Genomic DNA, 17,395 nt, shown 5'->3' on the forward strand with positions numbered 1-17,395 from the left:
TGAACTCGCACTGCAGAGAAGGCCTAAACCTCTACAATCTTCTGCTCTGTCCTTAAAGTTTTATTTTCTTCAGCTTCCTATTCCTATTTAGGTACCTTCTCATCTAGTTCCGATCTATGTAAATAAAATTTCTGTCTCTGCCTTATTTCTCTTTATTGTTTCTATGAAAATGGAAAGTCCATTTAAATTCACTGCTGTGCTGGATCTCAGCGCCCGCTGGGGAAGCTGAATGCAAGGGCTCAGCACTCCTGCCTGTCTTGAGCTCTGCAGATAATCCTTTTAAATGGAGGTTTGAAGAGACAGACTGAATTCTAAAGTGTTTGCAAGGGAGGAGGAAAGCATTTCAGGTCACAATCAAAGGGACCTGCTCGTTGTTGGGAACAGCAGAGGGGTTTGGCATTGCTTTCCATCCCTCTCCAGCAGCAGTCTACAGCCTGGCAACAGTTGTTCTATTTTATACGAAGGTTTTGGCCCTAAAGTTTTTCCCAGCCCCAGCTGGGAAGTTCAGCCAGAAAGATTTAGTCTGGATAAATGCAGGGTAAAATAGTTCCCATACCGGCACTTTTGGAAGCCTTTGGGAGCATGCAGCGAGAGTCCACTGGGACCCTTTGCAGTGCAAGGGGCCAGAGCATGTGCATTCACTTACCGCTTCTGAGCCTGTGTGGAAATGTGAAATGGTGCTTTAAGCAGTTTGTTCTGCACATCAGAAGTGGTTTCATTTCAGCTTATTGTGAAAAGATTCCAGTAATTACACTGAATACTCTTGAGTTAGAAGTTATGTATTTTTCTATGCTTATTGTAAATGCTAGCTACAATAACAAGTAAGAGGCTGTTCAGAAAGATGTTTATGCATGTGTGTGTTTATATATATTTCTGTGATTGGACAGTACTGTGTGTACTGAAAATAGAAATATATTAAAACAGAAGATGTTTTAGCCTTTGTAGATTTGATGCAATAGTGTTAACCTTGCTTTATAGGCTCCCTTTCTGAGTAGGCTGAAAAATTAAGTTTTATCCTGCTAAAGCATACTCTCTGCAACTCTAAATTAGAAAAAGAGACAGATTAATGAGGTGAAATATTAACCCTGGAGTGTAAGAATTGCTACCCGTGGACATATTTGTTCATTTAAAACCAATATTTTCATTCTATCAGCAGCAAAGAAACTCTTTGCCCTTTTTGTAACACTGAGGATGGGAGAGTTTGTTCAAATTAAACACTGCTAGTTTTTAAAAGACACTGTCAAGTGGGGGCAAAGGCCGCTTTGATGTCACCTTCTAAGTTTTCCGATTGCTGTAGAAACTTAATATAAAAAAAAAAAAAAAACAGAGAGAAGAGTATCAGCTATTTTCACCGCTGATAAAATTTCCTTGCTTTTTCGCCGTCATCAGTGTAGGAGCTCCCGCGAGGAGACGCGCGCTGGAGCAGGCAGGGAAAAGCCGTTTCCACCAGGTTTTTCCGCGCGGGCGGAAGGTCCGCGAGCGCGCCGCCAGGGGGCGCTGCGGGACCCGCCGGGGCGGGGCGGGGCAGGGCGGCGTGACCCGCCCCGGGGCGGGAGGGGGCGGCCGAAGTCCCTTATCTTCTGCTCCGTAATGGTAGTAGAGGGATTATTCCTGCGTGGAGAAGGGCTGCGGGTGTTCTTACGGCAGCTGCGGGAAAACGGCCGCCGTAGTGTTGGGGGGAATGGCACCCGAGACGTGCGTGGGGAGGAAGGTCGAACCGGCCCGCCGCGGCACCGGGTCCGCCGGGACGAGCGGCCACAAGTCCCGCCCGTGCAGGGGCGGCAGCCCCCGAGCCAGCGAGCCCCTGATGCCGCCTCTCCCTGGGGTCAAGGTTACCGCTCCCTCCCGTGGCAGCTCCTCGGCTGCAGCCCATGGAGACGTGGCGGGTTGGTTTTTTTCCCATGTTTTACTGTCCAGTCCAAAACGTACCCCTGAAATAACGATAACTTTCCCAGCTGTGTCGTCCACAAAAGTGTTTGCATTGGTATTTGTTCACAAATATTAGTTTGCATTAAATTTTGCTTTTCAGGAGTTCTTGCCTTTGAGTTTGTATTTAAATCAGGCACCCCACTTCCTGGAGTCAAGCAAAATTCATCTTCCCCAACAGCCCAACCTGAATATGCAGAATAATACAACCATTTATCGGCTTTGTCCCTACTCTCACCTGCCTCTCACTGCGCAAAAAAATTCTGGAGCACCCAGAGTTTCATTCATGTTACTTACAGGGAACAGATCCCGGCTTACAGTGTCCCCTGAATCATGTCCTGGTGCTGTCAGGGGCTGCTGTGTGGTGCAAGACAAAATGAGCCTGTGAGAGCTCTGACGCTACGGCCAAGCACAGTCAGCTTTTGCCTGAGCCTTGGCCCCTCTTAAGCTGCGGGTACAGGCATAGTGGCTGAGCCTCATTGTAAGTCACCCTCAGTGGAGTTGCTGGCCACTTATTGTGCAAACCGTAATGCTGAATTCAATTAGTGAAATATCTCAGTAGCTTATCTCAAGCGAGTGATGAACACGTGCTGTCTATATAGCTCATGTATAGCAAAGGAGATACATACAGCCCACTTCCACCTGAAGCACTTGCTGAGGTTTCCCAACAGCACCACGAAACTCTTAACCTGTGCAGAGTTTTGGATGCCACTAGGCCTTTGAACCAGCTATTTTCATTACATCTTGCTTCTGTAAATCTTTAGGGTCTTGTTCTGCTGGTGTCGGTGGAGGTGTACCAGCATGCAACTGGGTGTGAGAGCAGAATCAGCCCTCCGGACTTGTAAATTTTTTAGCTATGTGTTCAGAATTCACCGTAATTATACAATCAGAAGTAGTAGTGAGCATTTGCATGCATGAAAATTGTTAGGTAAGATGTCTCAGTGTTTACCTGATACTGTTTCATTTTATTTATGTCATGGAATAATTGAAAATGTCAGTGACGTGATGTACATAATGTGAGTAGCCAAGACATCTAGGGAATAACAGCTTTTTTTTAAAGATGTGCATTTTTTTCAGTTAATCAACCTAGGAGATTAGATCCCCTTCTCTTTAATTCTCTTTTCTGTTACAACATTTTTCTGTTTTTTCTGTTACAATATTTTTGTTTCTGGCAGGAGAGCTTCAGTATACTTATGCCTTGTATGTAGACAAATGTCTACAGCAGAGAGAGAGTGTGTATAGAAGTGATCAATATTTAAGCGCTTATATTTAAGAAGGAGGAAAAATATCCTTATCAGTTTTACCAATGGCATCCCCTCTTTCAAAAATGAAAAATACAGATAAGAGGTTTTCAAAGTAGCCTGCGGGCATCACGCACACAACTCCTGGAAGGTGATTCCTCCTGTAAGTTAAGGGGATTCTGTCAGCTGCTGATCCTACTTTTGCTTTTAAAGTTTGTAAACCAAGTCATGTGGGTTGCCCAGTACTTTTGTGTGCTTGGAGTGAATCACATCAAATGTTTGTGTGCTGTTGGCTTTTTTGTCTCTACAGTTTGGTCCAAACTTTCACTGTGTAGGGAATGTGTCGGTCCATTAAACTATTGCTTCTAAAGGACTTAGTGATCTGTTTTCTACTGAGTTACACAAACTGGGTTTTGTGGGTTTGAAAATAAGAGACCAAAAGGCAGTCTTTTGTTGAAATGAATTGTGTTTTGTTGATTTTAAGTCACGAACTGTTTGTATTCATGTTAATTTTGAAGAATAGCTATGCTTTTTCTTTGCAATGTGAAAGTGCAGAACTCAAATTTATTTAACAACATTCATTAAGTTACTAAAAAGACTGAAAGACTAAATACTAAAAAGTCTAAATATGCAAAAGATATTTACCCAGACATTTGGATTAGTGTTCTGAGAAGCTGAAAGCCCCCATGAACTGCATCAAGAATACAAGTTGTATAACTAGCATATTCCAACCTCCAAATGCCTTTCATGTCAATATGAGAGATACCATCAGGCCCTTTGAAAGCATCAACCTATTTATAAAGATACCATCAAAAAACCTGCCTGATGCAGGTGACTTATGAATCAATTATCTGGACTTCACCAATGATATATCTGTTCTGAATGTTAGAGCCATATGTTTAGAGCAACACTGTACACAGGTAGGCTATTCAGCATCCCAACAGGGTTCTTACCTTCATGTATAGGCCTGTCAAAAAGAGGGAGAAAAATGTCCTAACTATAGGACCTGTTTCCCAGAAACAGTTTGTTAAGGGAGAAAAAAAAAGTTGGTGGATATCAAGTTATATATAACTGAAGGTAGAGGAAAAGATTGATCAGGAGTAGTGTGTATGGGATTGGTGCTGACAGCAAACAATAAATTTAATTTATTTGAAAACTACTGAAGATGGTCAGTCAGATTGGTATTTTTAAAAAAGTTTGTCTTGTTTGAATGACTTAACAGGGAGACAATTTTTTTTAGCACAGAATTTAAGCTATTACAGGAAAGCATAAACAAACCTACTTGCACACTGAAGCAAATAATTCTGTAGATATTTCTGTGGACATTAGGTCCCAGTGAAGAATTTCCCAAAGGCAACCATCTAAACTGTTATGTTTTGGGTTTTCTCAGTTCAGGCACCTTCATTTCCTTGGTCCCAAATCCTCTTCCATTTCTAGATACATTTGTAAATTTAGTGCCTTTATGTTAGTGTGCTTATGCTCTGTTAGAGATTTGCTACTGGTTTGATAAAGCTGTACTGAGAAGGTAGCTAAAGGGGGTTTGTGAAACTCTTTACGTGCAGGACCTTATGCCAGTTGTTACTTCTTGCATTGCACTTACAGCCAGAGGCTCCAAGCTAACAGCCCTGCAAACAGCTACGTGCCTTGTCCTGGACTGCCTGCAAAATAAGGAGCAAGGCAGCTGAGGCTGGGAGTACAAAGTGGCACAGGTTGCTGAAGCAACTTACATAACATCACTCTCTCTCTGTTTCAGTTTAATTTGTTTACTTCTCTGAGGAGATTGCGATGTTGAGCTGTTGGACTATTAACATTTTCAGAGTTCTCATGGGAAGTCTACATTGTTACACATCAGCAACTACAAGTGACAAAGCTGGCAAATTGTACCAGCCCACAAGAGTCTACTCATCTTCCTTCCTATAAGAGTCATATCTTCACTTAATCAGTCAGAAAAATATCCTGCCACATTACATGACATGACTGGTGTTCTTCGCTGGCAAATAGAATAACTGAAGAAAATAGTGGGACTGTGTGGATAGTTGGTAAGTGAACTTAGGAAAATGTGACAAGTTTTAGATTGGGATTTCATATATGACACTGAGCTATAGTTTTCCAAAGTTACTGAAGATAATGATTATGCAGTTTGAAAGAGATTTTCAGAGGATCAGTCTTCAGAACTTTGGCAAATCAAGTCTCCTAAAAAGTGTAGCAAACTGTGTATCAGCCTGGTCCCCCTGCTTCTACTCACCCTCTCAAAAAAACCAAACACACGGAGGCTGTATCACCATCTTCCTGAAGATCCGAATTACTAGCTAGGTATAATTGGTGATTTTTTATGTCTTTTTATGATTGGTAACTGTATTTGGGACGGGACAAGAAAAACTACCTGAAAAAATCTGTAAATCTAAATTTCTTTGGCTAATATAACAGATTGCTGCAGATTATGAAATGGGCATGGGCTCACACTTGTAAATATGAACATACTGATAATTTGAGGTGATTGATATTTGAGTATGGATTAGAAAATGTGGCCTGAGAAAACTTGTTCTTTCTCATTAACTAAGAAAAGTCAGTTTCCTGGAAGCTGTATTCATTCAATGCTGGTGATAATACTGTCCCTAACCCCACAGAACAGTGACCTTATCAGCATGTGGAATTCATCATTTATGTTGAAGTAAGATTCTTCCCTGTGGATGGAGATTGTCCACTACAAAATCTATGGAAACTGTAGCTATAAGTAAAAGAGATCTGAAATGGTCCCCAGGTCATGTCTTGAGCCTTTCTACATAAGGTTAATTCTAAAACTGACTAATAACTTGGGATTTATAAATGATATGCATTGTTGTATGAGCCAGATTGGGTGCCTTCTTTCTGCAAGGTGCTCTGTACCCAAGCTCCCTCCAAAGTCAGTAGGGAGCTGTAAGGGCTTTAGAGCACCTCTGCATTCTGGCCATTTAAGCATTAATGGATTTGAGGAATTAAACAGCATCAAGCATAGCAAATATTGACCTCTCCTCAGAAAATATTTACCATCTCATTTATTGTTGTATGTCCCCTGCACTAGCATGATATGTTGACATTAGCAGCTATGATTTGCTAGGTGCACTAATGTTCTAAATTGACAAACTCATCTGTTTACTTAAAGGACCCTTGGACTGATTTCTAGATGCTTTGCTCATTGTAAAGGCATCTGTTCCATGCTAAAATGTCACTTTGCTTTAGGTATTTCTGGCTTTATAGCATAATTTTGAGCCTCATTTATTTTATATTAACAACTTGCCAATTTTGTGAGTAATAATATGGCAATGTTCGTATACATGAGGCATGTTGTAAGCTGAACATTTTCCAGCCCTGTTAAAAAAAAAAACATTTGAAGCAGCACACAAATTTTGCAAACTTGGAAACTGAGGCATACAGTTATAAGGGATTCACTGTAATAGGTTTTCACAGCAGCTAATACCCCTTTCCATGAAAGACTTAAGGACTTAGTCACTTAAAATGTGGGATGTTGGGCTTTCATGTAGTCAGGAGTTCTGAACCACTTATTTTCTATATAGAATCTGTGTTTCCTGATTTCCGGAACCTGGATCTGAAGTCTAACATCAAATGTGTATTTCCCACATCTCTTTCTCTGCCCATTACTAGAGCTCCTATGTATTTCTTTTGTAGAATAGTCAGAAAGCAGAAAAAAATTCTTCCCATTGTAACTCTTGTTCTCTGAGAGCTGTTCGGTGTTTGGAATTAGGATAAGCACCAAGCCCTTCATTTAACATTCTTATGTGGTATTTTGGCTCACCTTTACCTACTCATCTGTGACACTCAGAGGAAGCTGGAAGAATTAGGAAGAAGAGAAAGGGTCAGCTGACAGAACCTGATCAGGCTAATTACACATTCCCTTGCTGTGATTTCAAATAAAATGTAGCACAAATGCCAGATCTATCCTGCATTCTGGGGCTATCCAGCTTTAAAAGCCTGTCACTTAAGCTCAGACTATAGAAACACAAGAACTGGTCAAGATATCATTCATAAAATGCTTTATGCTTTGCTTCATAAAGATTGTCTGATAAAGAAAAATACACTAGTCAAAGCTCAACACAGATATTTACAATGAGGAAAATATTTAGACTTCTCTTCTCTTTCTGTCCCAAAGCCCTGAACAGAAAAGGGGTTCTTCCCTTAAACGTTTCCCCAACCGCCTGGAAAACACCTGTTTTCTTCTTTAAAGAGCAGCTTTGAAAAGAGTGTTGAAGTGATTCACAGAGACAGAATCAAGCACAAGTTGGTACACAGTGTAATTATGGAGAGCACATGTTTTAATGGTGATAGTCTATTAAGTTTTATAATCTGAAATCAGTGACATTTGCAATAATTATTATTAATAGCCCAGGTTCTTACCAGTCATATTTAAATTGGGCTTTATGGCTTGACTAACTAAAGTAATCAGCTACCAATGGTGTATTATATTAGCCTAAATCATAGAACAGTTGGGTTTTAACATGTGCGTTCAGTAGCTCTCTCTAACTACTTGTGCTGTAAATAAGGTAAAAATAACTCTCAACACTATTTACCCTAAGTTACTCAGAGGTCACTAATGGAAAGCCCCACTGAAACCCAGATACAGTTTTCCATAAAGTTTGGAAGGAAAGACTGTGGCTCTTTGTGACCCTCCATTGAACCTGAGTTTATGTAAGCCGATGCATAGCACCTTGATGCCAATTAAGAGATTTTCAGTGATTCCAGCACCTTGGCTTCAAGTCTCTCACCACCTAAATCTTGCATAACACATTCTCTAGATATTGTGCCACTTCTAATTTCTTTAGTGCTGAGATCTTTGCTGGGAAGATTGCTGCTAGTCATCTGAGAGAAAAATAAACAAGATTCAAAGCAACAAGAATAAAGCAGGTGAAGAGAGGCTTATGAAAAATGAGTACAACGAAGGACAATTTGGAAGGCTCCTCTCAGAAACGAGTGGTGGGTGGAAGTGCCTGTCTGCGTCCTAGTCATACCTGCTGGGGACTTGAGAACTTCATATAGTTTTAAATTGTCTGAGCATCCTACAAAAGCTCTTTTGATGCAGCAAGGGATGATATGCTTTGAGTAGCCACTGGGAAGAGTTTTTCTCAATAGAAAGGTGACACTGTAAGAGCCTTTTTTCTTTTTAAACTGTAATCATGCTTTTATCAAAGGCTTTTCTTAAAAACTGTTTTGTTTCTTAATACCCACACAGACAGCATTAGCTGGTCTCTTTTAGATAGTTTAAATGTTAAATTCAAAGTAAAAAGTTTTCTATTCTTTGGAGTTTGTTGTTGATGTTTGGGATTTTTTTAAGGACATAGCACATCCTGAACACTTTTCTTAAAGCTGTTTCTGGATTTGATGTAAGCAGAGAATATCCATTCACAGAGATAGGTCAGAACCTTTTGTAACAATAAGTGAAATAATTTTTAAGAGGTAAGAAACTAATTGACTCTTCAAAGCCACTTTTCTCAAAGGAGTTAATATCCACAGTATGCGTGAAATAAGCTTATTTTTTTCTTCACCATTACTAACCTGGCATCTCTTTCTTTTTAACTTGCCTGTGTGTTTTGCACCTAAGTGAATTAAAGATGAGCAATTCACAGAAGTAATGCATTTTCCATTGGACCATTACTGCTTGTTTTCTCAGCATGTTCTGCAGATCCATCTAAAGAATGGATCCTGTCATTGAAAAAGTCAATTGGTGTGCAAGGTGGTCAGAATTTACTGACAACAGATAGTTAGCACTATTGTAAATATAGAGTGTAAAGTGGGTATGCAAAATACAGTTTTGTTGGTCTAAATTTCAGTCTGTTAAATGGTGCTTTGTGTTATAGGTAGTAGGTGAATGTCAATATTTGCATTCATTCTAGATATTGCATGCTACAATGCCTGTTAGCTGTGTACCTGGCACATCTGTCAATTTTGTGTCTTGACCTCTGGGTCTGATACAAAAAATATGCTGTATACCATATCTAAGTGGAGTGGGACAAGACTCTGTTTGGAAGACAGATTTCAGAGCTGAAGTGAAGGCAGAGTTATCCTACCGCAATAGTTTTTGAATATCACATAATAATTGATATTCTAGCTATTCTTAATTTCGTACTTGTTAAGACATACTCATTTAGACCATTTTCATCTGGTTGTCTTAGCTTTCATCAAGAGTACACTGAAATTCTTTATAAATATCCTTGCAACGGGGTATTGCAAGGAAGAGGAAGAAATTTGTAACTGTCATGACCAGACATGTCTCCATGACTATTCTTAAGGACTTGCCAGTGATTGTCAGTACTGTCCGACCAAGTGGTCCACAGAAAGTGTCCTTCTAGCTCACTGGCTTTTTTTTTTAAGACAGGCGGAAACTTCCCACTAGCTCAGACCTTAGAAACTATGCTATCTCCACTGCAGCTTGGAGAGGTGAGCAAACGAAGGATGTATGTAACAAAACCATATGGTTGGAATAGCTGGAAGTCATCTAGTCCAATCCTTGCCACAATCAAGGCTAACTTTAGAGTTAGATCAAGTTGCTCAGAGCATTTTACAGTCAAGTTTTGAACATCTCTGAGGACAGAGGTTCCACAACCTTTCTGGGAAAGTTGTTTCAATACTTAATGACTCTCATTTTATTTCCTTATATCCAGTTGGAATTTCACTTACTGCCACCTGTATCTGCTGATCCATGTCCTTTTGCTGTGCACCTCTGAGAAGAGGCTGGTTCTGTCTTCTCTATAGCCCCCTAGTAAGTAGCTGATATGGGCAATTAAATCCCACTTTAACCTTCTCTTCTCCAGGCTAAATAAACCCATTTCCCTCAGCCACATCATGTGCTCTAGCCCCTTAACCATCTTCATAGCCCAGTGTTGAACTAACTCCAGCCTGTTTCTCTTGCACTGGAGGGACAGAAACTGCACAGTCTTCCAGAAGCAGCCACAGAAGTGCCAAGTAGACGTCAATCTGCTCTCCCCTTAATCTGCTGACTGTGTTCTTACTAACACAGTCCAGGATGCAGCTGGCCTTCGTAGCGACAAGAGCACACTGCTGACTCATGTCCTAGTGGGCCACCAACTCCTTTTCTGCAGTTTCCCTCTCACATGCTCAGTCCCCAGCCCATACTGTTGTATAATGCTATTGTATTCTAGATGGAGGACTCCACATTTGTTTTGCTGAACTTCATGAGCCTCCTTGTTAGCCCAGTCTTCCAGGTTGTCTCTGTCTTTTACCAGGGGTCTCTCTGAATGCTGGCTTCGCAGTGTCTCATCCCTTGCCCCCCACTTGGCATCATTCACAAACTTGCTGAGGGTGGGTTCTCTCCTGTTGCAGGGGCTGTCAATGAAGATGCTATGTAGTGTCATTCCCAGTATCAGCCCCTGACAAATAACTGTAGAAACCAGCCTGTTAGGCTTTGAACTACTGAGCACTGTCCTTTGAGCCTGACCATCCAGCCAATTCTCCATAGTCCTCCTGTCTAGTCCATCTTTCCAGTGTGCTTTTGACTGAGTCAAAAGCCTTGTGAAATTCAAGGTAAATTACATCCACTGCTCTGCCCACGTACACATAGATACCAATTTAATCATAGGAAGTGATCACACTGGTCAGAAACGATTTTTTCCTGGGTAAATATGTACTGTCTGTTCCCAGTCATGTTCTTACCCTTTATGTGTTTGGAAATGGCTTCTAGGGAGACTTGCTACATAATCTTCATAGGGACTGAGGTGAGGGTGGCCACTTCAGCCAGGTGTCCACCTCCCTGGTACAGTTCTTACTGAGGACAGCCAGGAGTTGGAAGAAGGGTTGGGATCTTAGAAGAGAATCTTACAACTGCAGAGGCTTGACCACAGTGCAAGAAATATGACAGCACATGCAGTTAGCTAAGCGGGATTCAAGTGTGCAGTTTCCTCAACAGTGAAGAAAATAGTTGAGATATATGCTAGATATGAAGTCAACTTTAGATAGTCATTTCAAATTGAAAAAGAAATATTCTCCAGGTTTACAGTCCATCTGATTTCTTTGATCACCTCTTTTTATGTACCTAGGGTGAAAATGAAAAATCTTGGGTAGCAAGAATTGCAGGTTCAATTCCTAACTTGGCTTTCCTTGCTTACAGAAGTATCTGTATAAAATGAAGATCATTTTGTGACAGTGAAATGGGGGAAAGCTGAAAATGTTAATATTGGATAGTTAGAAAAATTGCCACCAACAACTGATTATTTCAGTAGAACATTTTTTTTATTCATTGCTGAAAGTATTATTGATTTCTGCTGTATTTTTTTTTTCCATTTGGAAAGTACAAAGCCCTTAAATAATTTGAGTTTTCCCTTGTTCCTCAGAATTGCGGCATATGACTGATAACTGCCTTTAGAACTCCTAATAGCTAAATTACAATTATTATGCAAAGACCTACAATAGACAGTTATATGGATTGTTAAATGACTTTGCCTTTTTTGCAAACCATAATCATTTTCCTTTATTAGCTGAAGGATTTCATAATTTAAGGAAGATGAGAACCTATAAGTCACACTTTCAAATAAGGAACATGGATATTGCAAACATTAAATTCTCCCATAAAAATGTTAAGGCATCATTAAACTAGGATCAGATTAATACAATTCAGTCAACTCTAGATAGATATCTCCTGTAATAGGCTGAAACAATACCTAGTGATATAGGATGTATAAGATTTTACTACAACCAATTTATAAACCTATAAAACATACAGGTATCACTCAAAGCCATCATTAATTTTGTATGCCTTGTATTAAATCAAGTGAGTTTGGTAAGGAAAAATATTCCCCTCCCTAACTGTATCTCCCTTTCTGTATCTCCCTTTCTATTGTTAGCTGCTATCATAGCATCTTACTTCTACCGTAAGTCAGATGAGAGATTCCTTCTGGTAGAGGTTGACCTGAGAATCTGTGCTTGATTCATCCATCTGTTTAGGTGTCTGAAAGATTTTTAAATGAATTTTCAGGGCATAATTTAGTTCTCACTTGTACCACTGTAAATCTGGAGTCATTCTGGGTTTGTTCCAGAATAACAGCAAGTAGAATTTGACCCCAAGTTTAGTCAAATTAAAAACAAAGGCTTGCATCTCTTCTACTCAGCTGGGCAAAGGAAGGGAGATAGATGGGGGAAACGAGGGTTTGGACTAAAGGCTCTGTGTGTGTTCCTCCCAAAGGTACAAGGTAGCTCTGTGGATCCAGAGAGATGGCAATTTCAGAAAAGCAGGACAGAACCAATGAGTCAAGTGCTTTATTTATCATTGTGCCTTCCCAATCCTTCGAGTGCATACCTGCTCTGAAGAGTACAGCTGAGACTGGACTGGACTGCTTCTAATTCCTAACCTGCTCATTCAAATTATCTTAAATCAGTTTTCATGTGATTCTCAACAGGGCCCATGTGGAATATGTCTGTGTTACTTGGATGGTAATTTTGGCCCAAAGCATTGCCTAGTAAGCAAACAGTGACCAATCCTTTCATCTGGGGTAACAGGAAGAAAAAATGTTGGTTAATAGGAGGGGAGAGTGTTGCTGGCTACAGTGTCCTCTTATGAACAATCTTCAGAACTTCTCTTAGACCAGCATCAATCTCTCTCTCTCCCGTTTTGGATGGAAGCATATGTACTCTGTGGCCGAAGTGGAAATGCAGGAGTTCTGATACATGTTCTATTTGTCCTGTGACTTGTGCTTGACAAGTGCTAATATACACATTTAAAGTGTGGAATGTATTGCCCTACTTTGACCTCCGTTCGGGTATACCTGTATTTGAATATGTTAGCACAGATTTTGAAAAACAGAGCAGATTTCACATGTGCATTTGGGTGTGCATATGGAAAGAGAAGAGAGAGGGAAATGTTTCTCCCACACCCCCTGCTTCCCCAGAGATGTATCAGTGCGTTATGTTAAAAATAGATCAGGTCATCATAATAAGCCACACTGTATCTGTTCTATGTGTTAGTAATCAGAGTGTACATACCTTCTACTGCTAAATTTATCCCAATGAAATCCAGAGGTTGAAGCTGGACTGAGAAGGAAACAACAGAAAGGAGAAAGAGTAACTTGCTAAGCTGAGCACAGCTGGTGTGGCTCCTAGGAGGCTTATAGCAGCAGTACAGACAAAATCTCTTCAGAGGCACTGTTTAATGCCTAGATGGGAAAAAAAATAATTTAACTAGTTCTGTGAAGCCACACTAGACCATTCAGGACAGACAAACTTGTATAAACTGGCCTTTTATTTAACATAGGCTAAACTGCATGCACCCTGTACGTTTAAAGAGAGAAGCACCTACATGCACAGTAGTATATGTTTGTAAATCTGTATTAATGATCAAAAATGCAAGCAAACAGAAGGAGATTTCAAACATTTTAAAAGATGAGTATAGATTAGTTCCTCTGTAAAGCCTTACCATTTGCATCTAAGATAAGCTATGTGATTTATCTCAGTATTTGCAGTATTCCCTGAGGTCTGTATAGGACAGATCCCAGACTACCTCAGTCATTTATTGAATCATCTAATGCAATTGAATTCTGAGTGACAGCCAAAATTATATGTAGTTAGTAAAAAATGTTGTTGTATTTAATCATATAATTGTGCATCCATTTAGATCAGCCCAGCAGTCATAAGAACCCTTATACACAAGTAGCTTTACCTATGTGATTCGTCGTTAGTAAGTAGGAAAGCTCACTCAGAGGGCATTCTCATGCAGAGAATTTGAAGAATGAGGCCTAGCTATATGCCAGCAAGACACATTTCTAATAAACCGTTATTGTAGATGTGAACTGTGTTTAAATTAGGTTTTTTGCATGCAGCCATCTTGTTGCAAAGTAAAAGATGCTACCCTGGTGATATCTCACATGGAAGAAATTATGAAGCAATTTCTGTTATATTTTATCAATTTAACTGTATAAGGGGGAAAAAAGAAGTGTAAAATAATATCTCAGCCTAGATACCGATTGAACCTTTCCTGAACTGCCCTGTCAGTACATTCTTCCACTAACAACTTCTGAACCTGTTAGTAAATATCAGCCAAATTTGAAAGAAGAAGTAAAGTTTCAAAATGCATTGTTTTCCCCTGAGATTAATGAAAAAAAGTCTCATAATATGACAGAGATCCAGATTAGTGCTCTCAGTAAGGGGACGGCATTTACAATTCAGTTGCTGCATATACTCTATAGCAGCAGCCATCTGGTCCCTCGGCAACATGCATACTTCTGGGCTTCTCATACCATTGTTTGGATACTGTAGTGCTGTGATAGCTGGCGATGTGATGAGAAACTGGTGTGACTGTGGCCTCACAACAGTGGACAAAAGAAAGCTCACTGAACAACTTTGTTTAATTAAACTTCCTGTTTAATGAAGTATTTTAAGATTAGAGCCATTTGATGCAAATTCCTTCAGTTACAAAGACAAGGACATTCAATGGCAAATCAAGTCATAAGTGATGCAGAGATTTTATGCTGTCCATTTGCAAGTAATGAGCTTCGTTCATTCCATATGTCTAGTAATTTCTACCAGAATAGGTGACAAAGTGAGCTAATACCTTTGCTCACACACAAATTGTTGAAACATATTTTACAACTCAGAAAACAACTGATTAGTTGAATCACTACCTTGGGAGTCAGGAAACCTGATTTAACATTCTACTCCACCTTAGGCTTTTGGAGTTACCATAAGCAAGCATTTAAAACATGGCTTTGCCGCAGACTGCAGTGAAGCATCAAGGTCTGCTAGTTAGTTTTTAATGAGCTAGCTTGGAAGCGATCTGTGGCAGTATTCAGTTAACTTATCCTCAGCTTCATTTCCAGTTCATCCATTAATTTAACATGTGGCAGTTGGATTTCAGGGTGTTTCATGAAGTTCAGCAGAGATCAAATATAATCTAGCACCCTGATCAATCATATGAAATAAATTTAGCATTAAATGACCTAATGGTCATCTCAAGTTAGATGTTAATTATCTAACCATAGGGACTCAATTGACTTTGTAAAGTAGGACAGATGGGCTCTGTAGTGCTGAAGATGAAGGTCAAAACAGCTAGCAAGGAGTCCCAAGAGGCCATATTTGGAACACAATTCATCTCACCTAACTTTAGAGATCCCCAACCCTAATTACCTTTATAGTTGGTGGAGAGTTTAATGCCTTTTGGAGAGTGATTCATCTAAGTTATTTGAGGCATCACCTTGATGTGGTAGATTGTTTGGTAGAAAGGCATCTAGCTGAGATGGGAACCTAGAAGCAGACCTCTATATTGGGCAAGGTGAATCCAACCTTGGAGTCTTTCCAGTAAGTGACCTTCCGTATTTATAGATTGAATTAGAGTATCTGTACTACAGCTTATAGATAAGAGAAGAAACACTCTTTCCTAACTCTGCCTTAGCTCCCTGCCATGTTCCTCTGTCATGTTCTGGACATAATACCTTCGGGAAGCCGTAGAAAGACAACGTGGAGGTCCGACCTCTTATCAGACTAATAGGTGTAGCTGGGAAAATGATAAAAGCTTTCAAGCCCTTCTTGAGGATATTAATATGCATGGATGTTATGTTAACAGGACATCTTACACGAAATAGATGAACTTTATTTCAGTGAAACAGCTGAGCTCAGAAGTGTCAGTTGTGAGAAAAACCTTGTTGACGTTTGCAGTTTTATTAGTAAGGATACTGTCAAATGAAGCCTATGAAATGTCATATTGTTAAGCTCAGCATAATCGATATCAGAATTTTATAGTATTGGAAGGCAGGAGGGTTTTTACCTGTACTTTGTGAACAGCATTCTTGGGTTGATTAGCATTGATGTGTCGATCTGAGGAGAAGCTAAAACGCTTCATTGCTCACCGAGGAGGATGAAGTGTGAGCAAAAAGCCACGAGAGGGGGCTGTTGGAAGCAGTAAAGCTGTCGGGTTTCTACTCATTAAGCAGCGTGTTGCTTTTAAAAGGTACTCAGCGAAAGAATGTTAAACTTTCAAAGGCTCACAGTGTCTTTAAAATAAAGTTTCTTCTGGGAGGGAACTCGCCTGAAAAGTTAGAAATCGCTTTTGAAAAATAATAATAATAATAATAATAAAAAAAACTACACAAAGAAAAACCCGAGGGAAGCATATTTAAGAAGTTGTGTCTATTAAAAATGAAATCTTCACTAGATACCACAATGCCTATAATTTTAAGGTCAGGTGCCAAGTGTTTTAATTTTTGCTTCCTTTATATTTATTTCAAGTAGTAAAACATATCATGTAATATAGGTACAATGCCATTTTGCTGCTGAATATGAACATAGGAGTGTATAAGGGGACAGACCTGCTTAGATCATTTGGCTCAAGTCCCATAGTAACAGCTCCATTCTCCTCTTGTCTTGGTTGTATTACCTATTTCTCTGTACTGCTAGAGGCCTCCACTGGAAAAACTCTGGATGTTTTACAGAGTTCAGCAGGAATTAAATGCATATCTGAACTCCTAGCCAGTCTTAAAAAATGAGTGTAACAGTAAATGGCTCAAGTCATGTCAAATATATAGGGCTAAATGTGGATATTAATTATATAACCAGAGAGACTCAATTTACTTTGTAAAGCAATTAAAAGAAGACAAAAACTTACAGTCTGTTTCTGGAAAAGAGTAATGTCTTTTTAAAAATAACTTCCTACCCAGAATAGCCTGCCTGTCTCTCATAATACCAATTGCGGAAAAAAAAAAAAAAAGAAAAAAAACAAACACACTTAGGCATTTACAGCACTGTTTCTTTATGGAAAAATCAAACCCAAGTTTTAAAACAATAGAAGTTGACAGTTAGGTGCCCAGATCCACATTTAGGCACGTAAAGAGTCTTTGCTTTTCAAACTGGCTGAACAGGACATCAAAATTTAGCTTCCCCTTGTATTTATTCCCTGTGGGTAGGTTAAGGCTATGAAGAGGCCTGTGTTCCTGTGGACAGGTTTAATGAGGTACAGGGTTCATTTTTTTAACATAGAGTACAGCTTAATATTGTTCTGGATCATTCTAGTAGTCTGGTAGTCTGTCTTTTTTTTTTTTTTTTTTAATGTATTTCTTGCTTCAGAGTGGATAGGCAAGGATTCTCTTCAAGCATATTAATCAGAGCTGGAGTTTGTTCCTCTATCCATAAGCAAAGTAGATCTGTATGAAAACTTCATTAACATAAAGCACCTGCTCCAGCAGGCATCCTGATAGAAAATTAGCATATTCTTGGATACTTCCTGCACTTGAGTTTTGCTT

Source organism: Strix aluco, chromosome 5, assembly GCF_031877795.1.
Source record: "Strix aluco isolate bStrAlu1 chromosome 5, bStrAlu1.hap1, whole genome shotgun sequence".
Taxonomy (NCBI): Eukaryota; Metazoa; Chordata; class Aves; order Strigiformes; family Strigidae; genus Strix; species Strix aluco.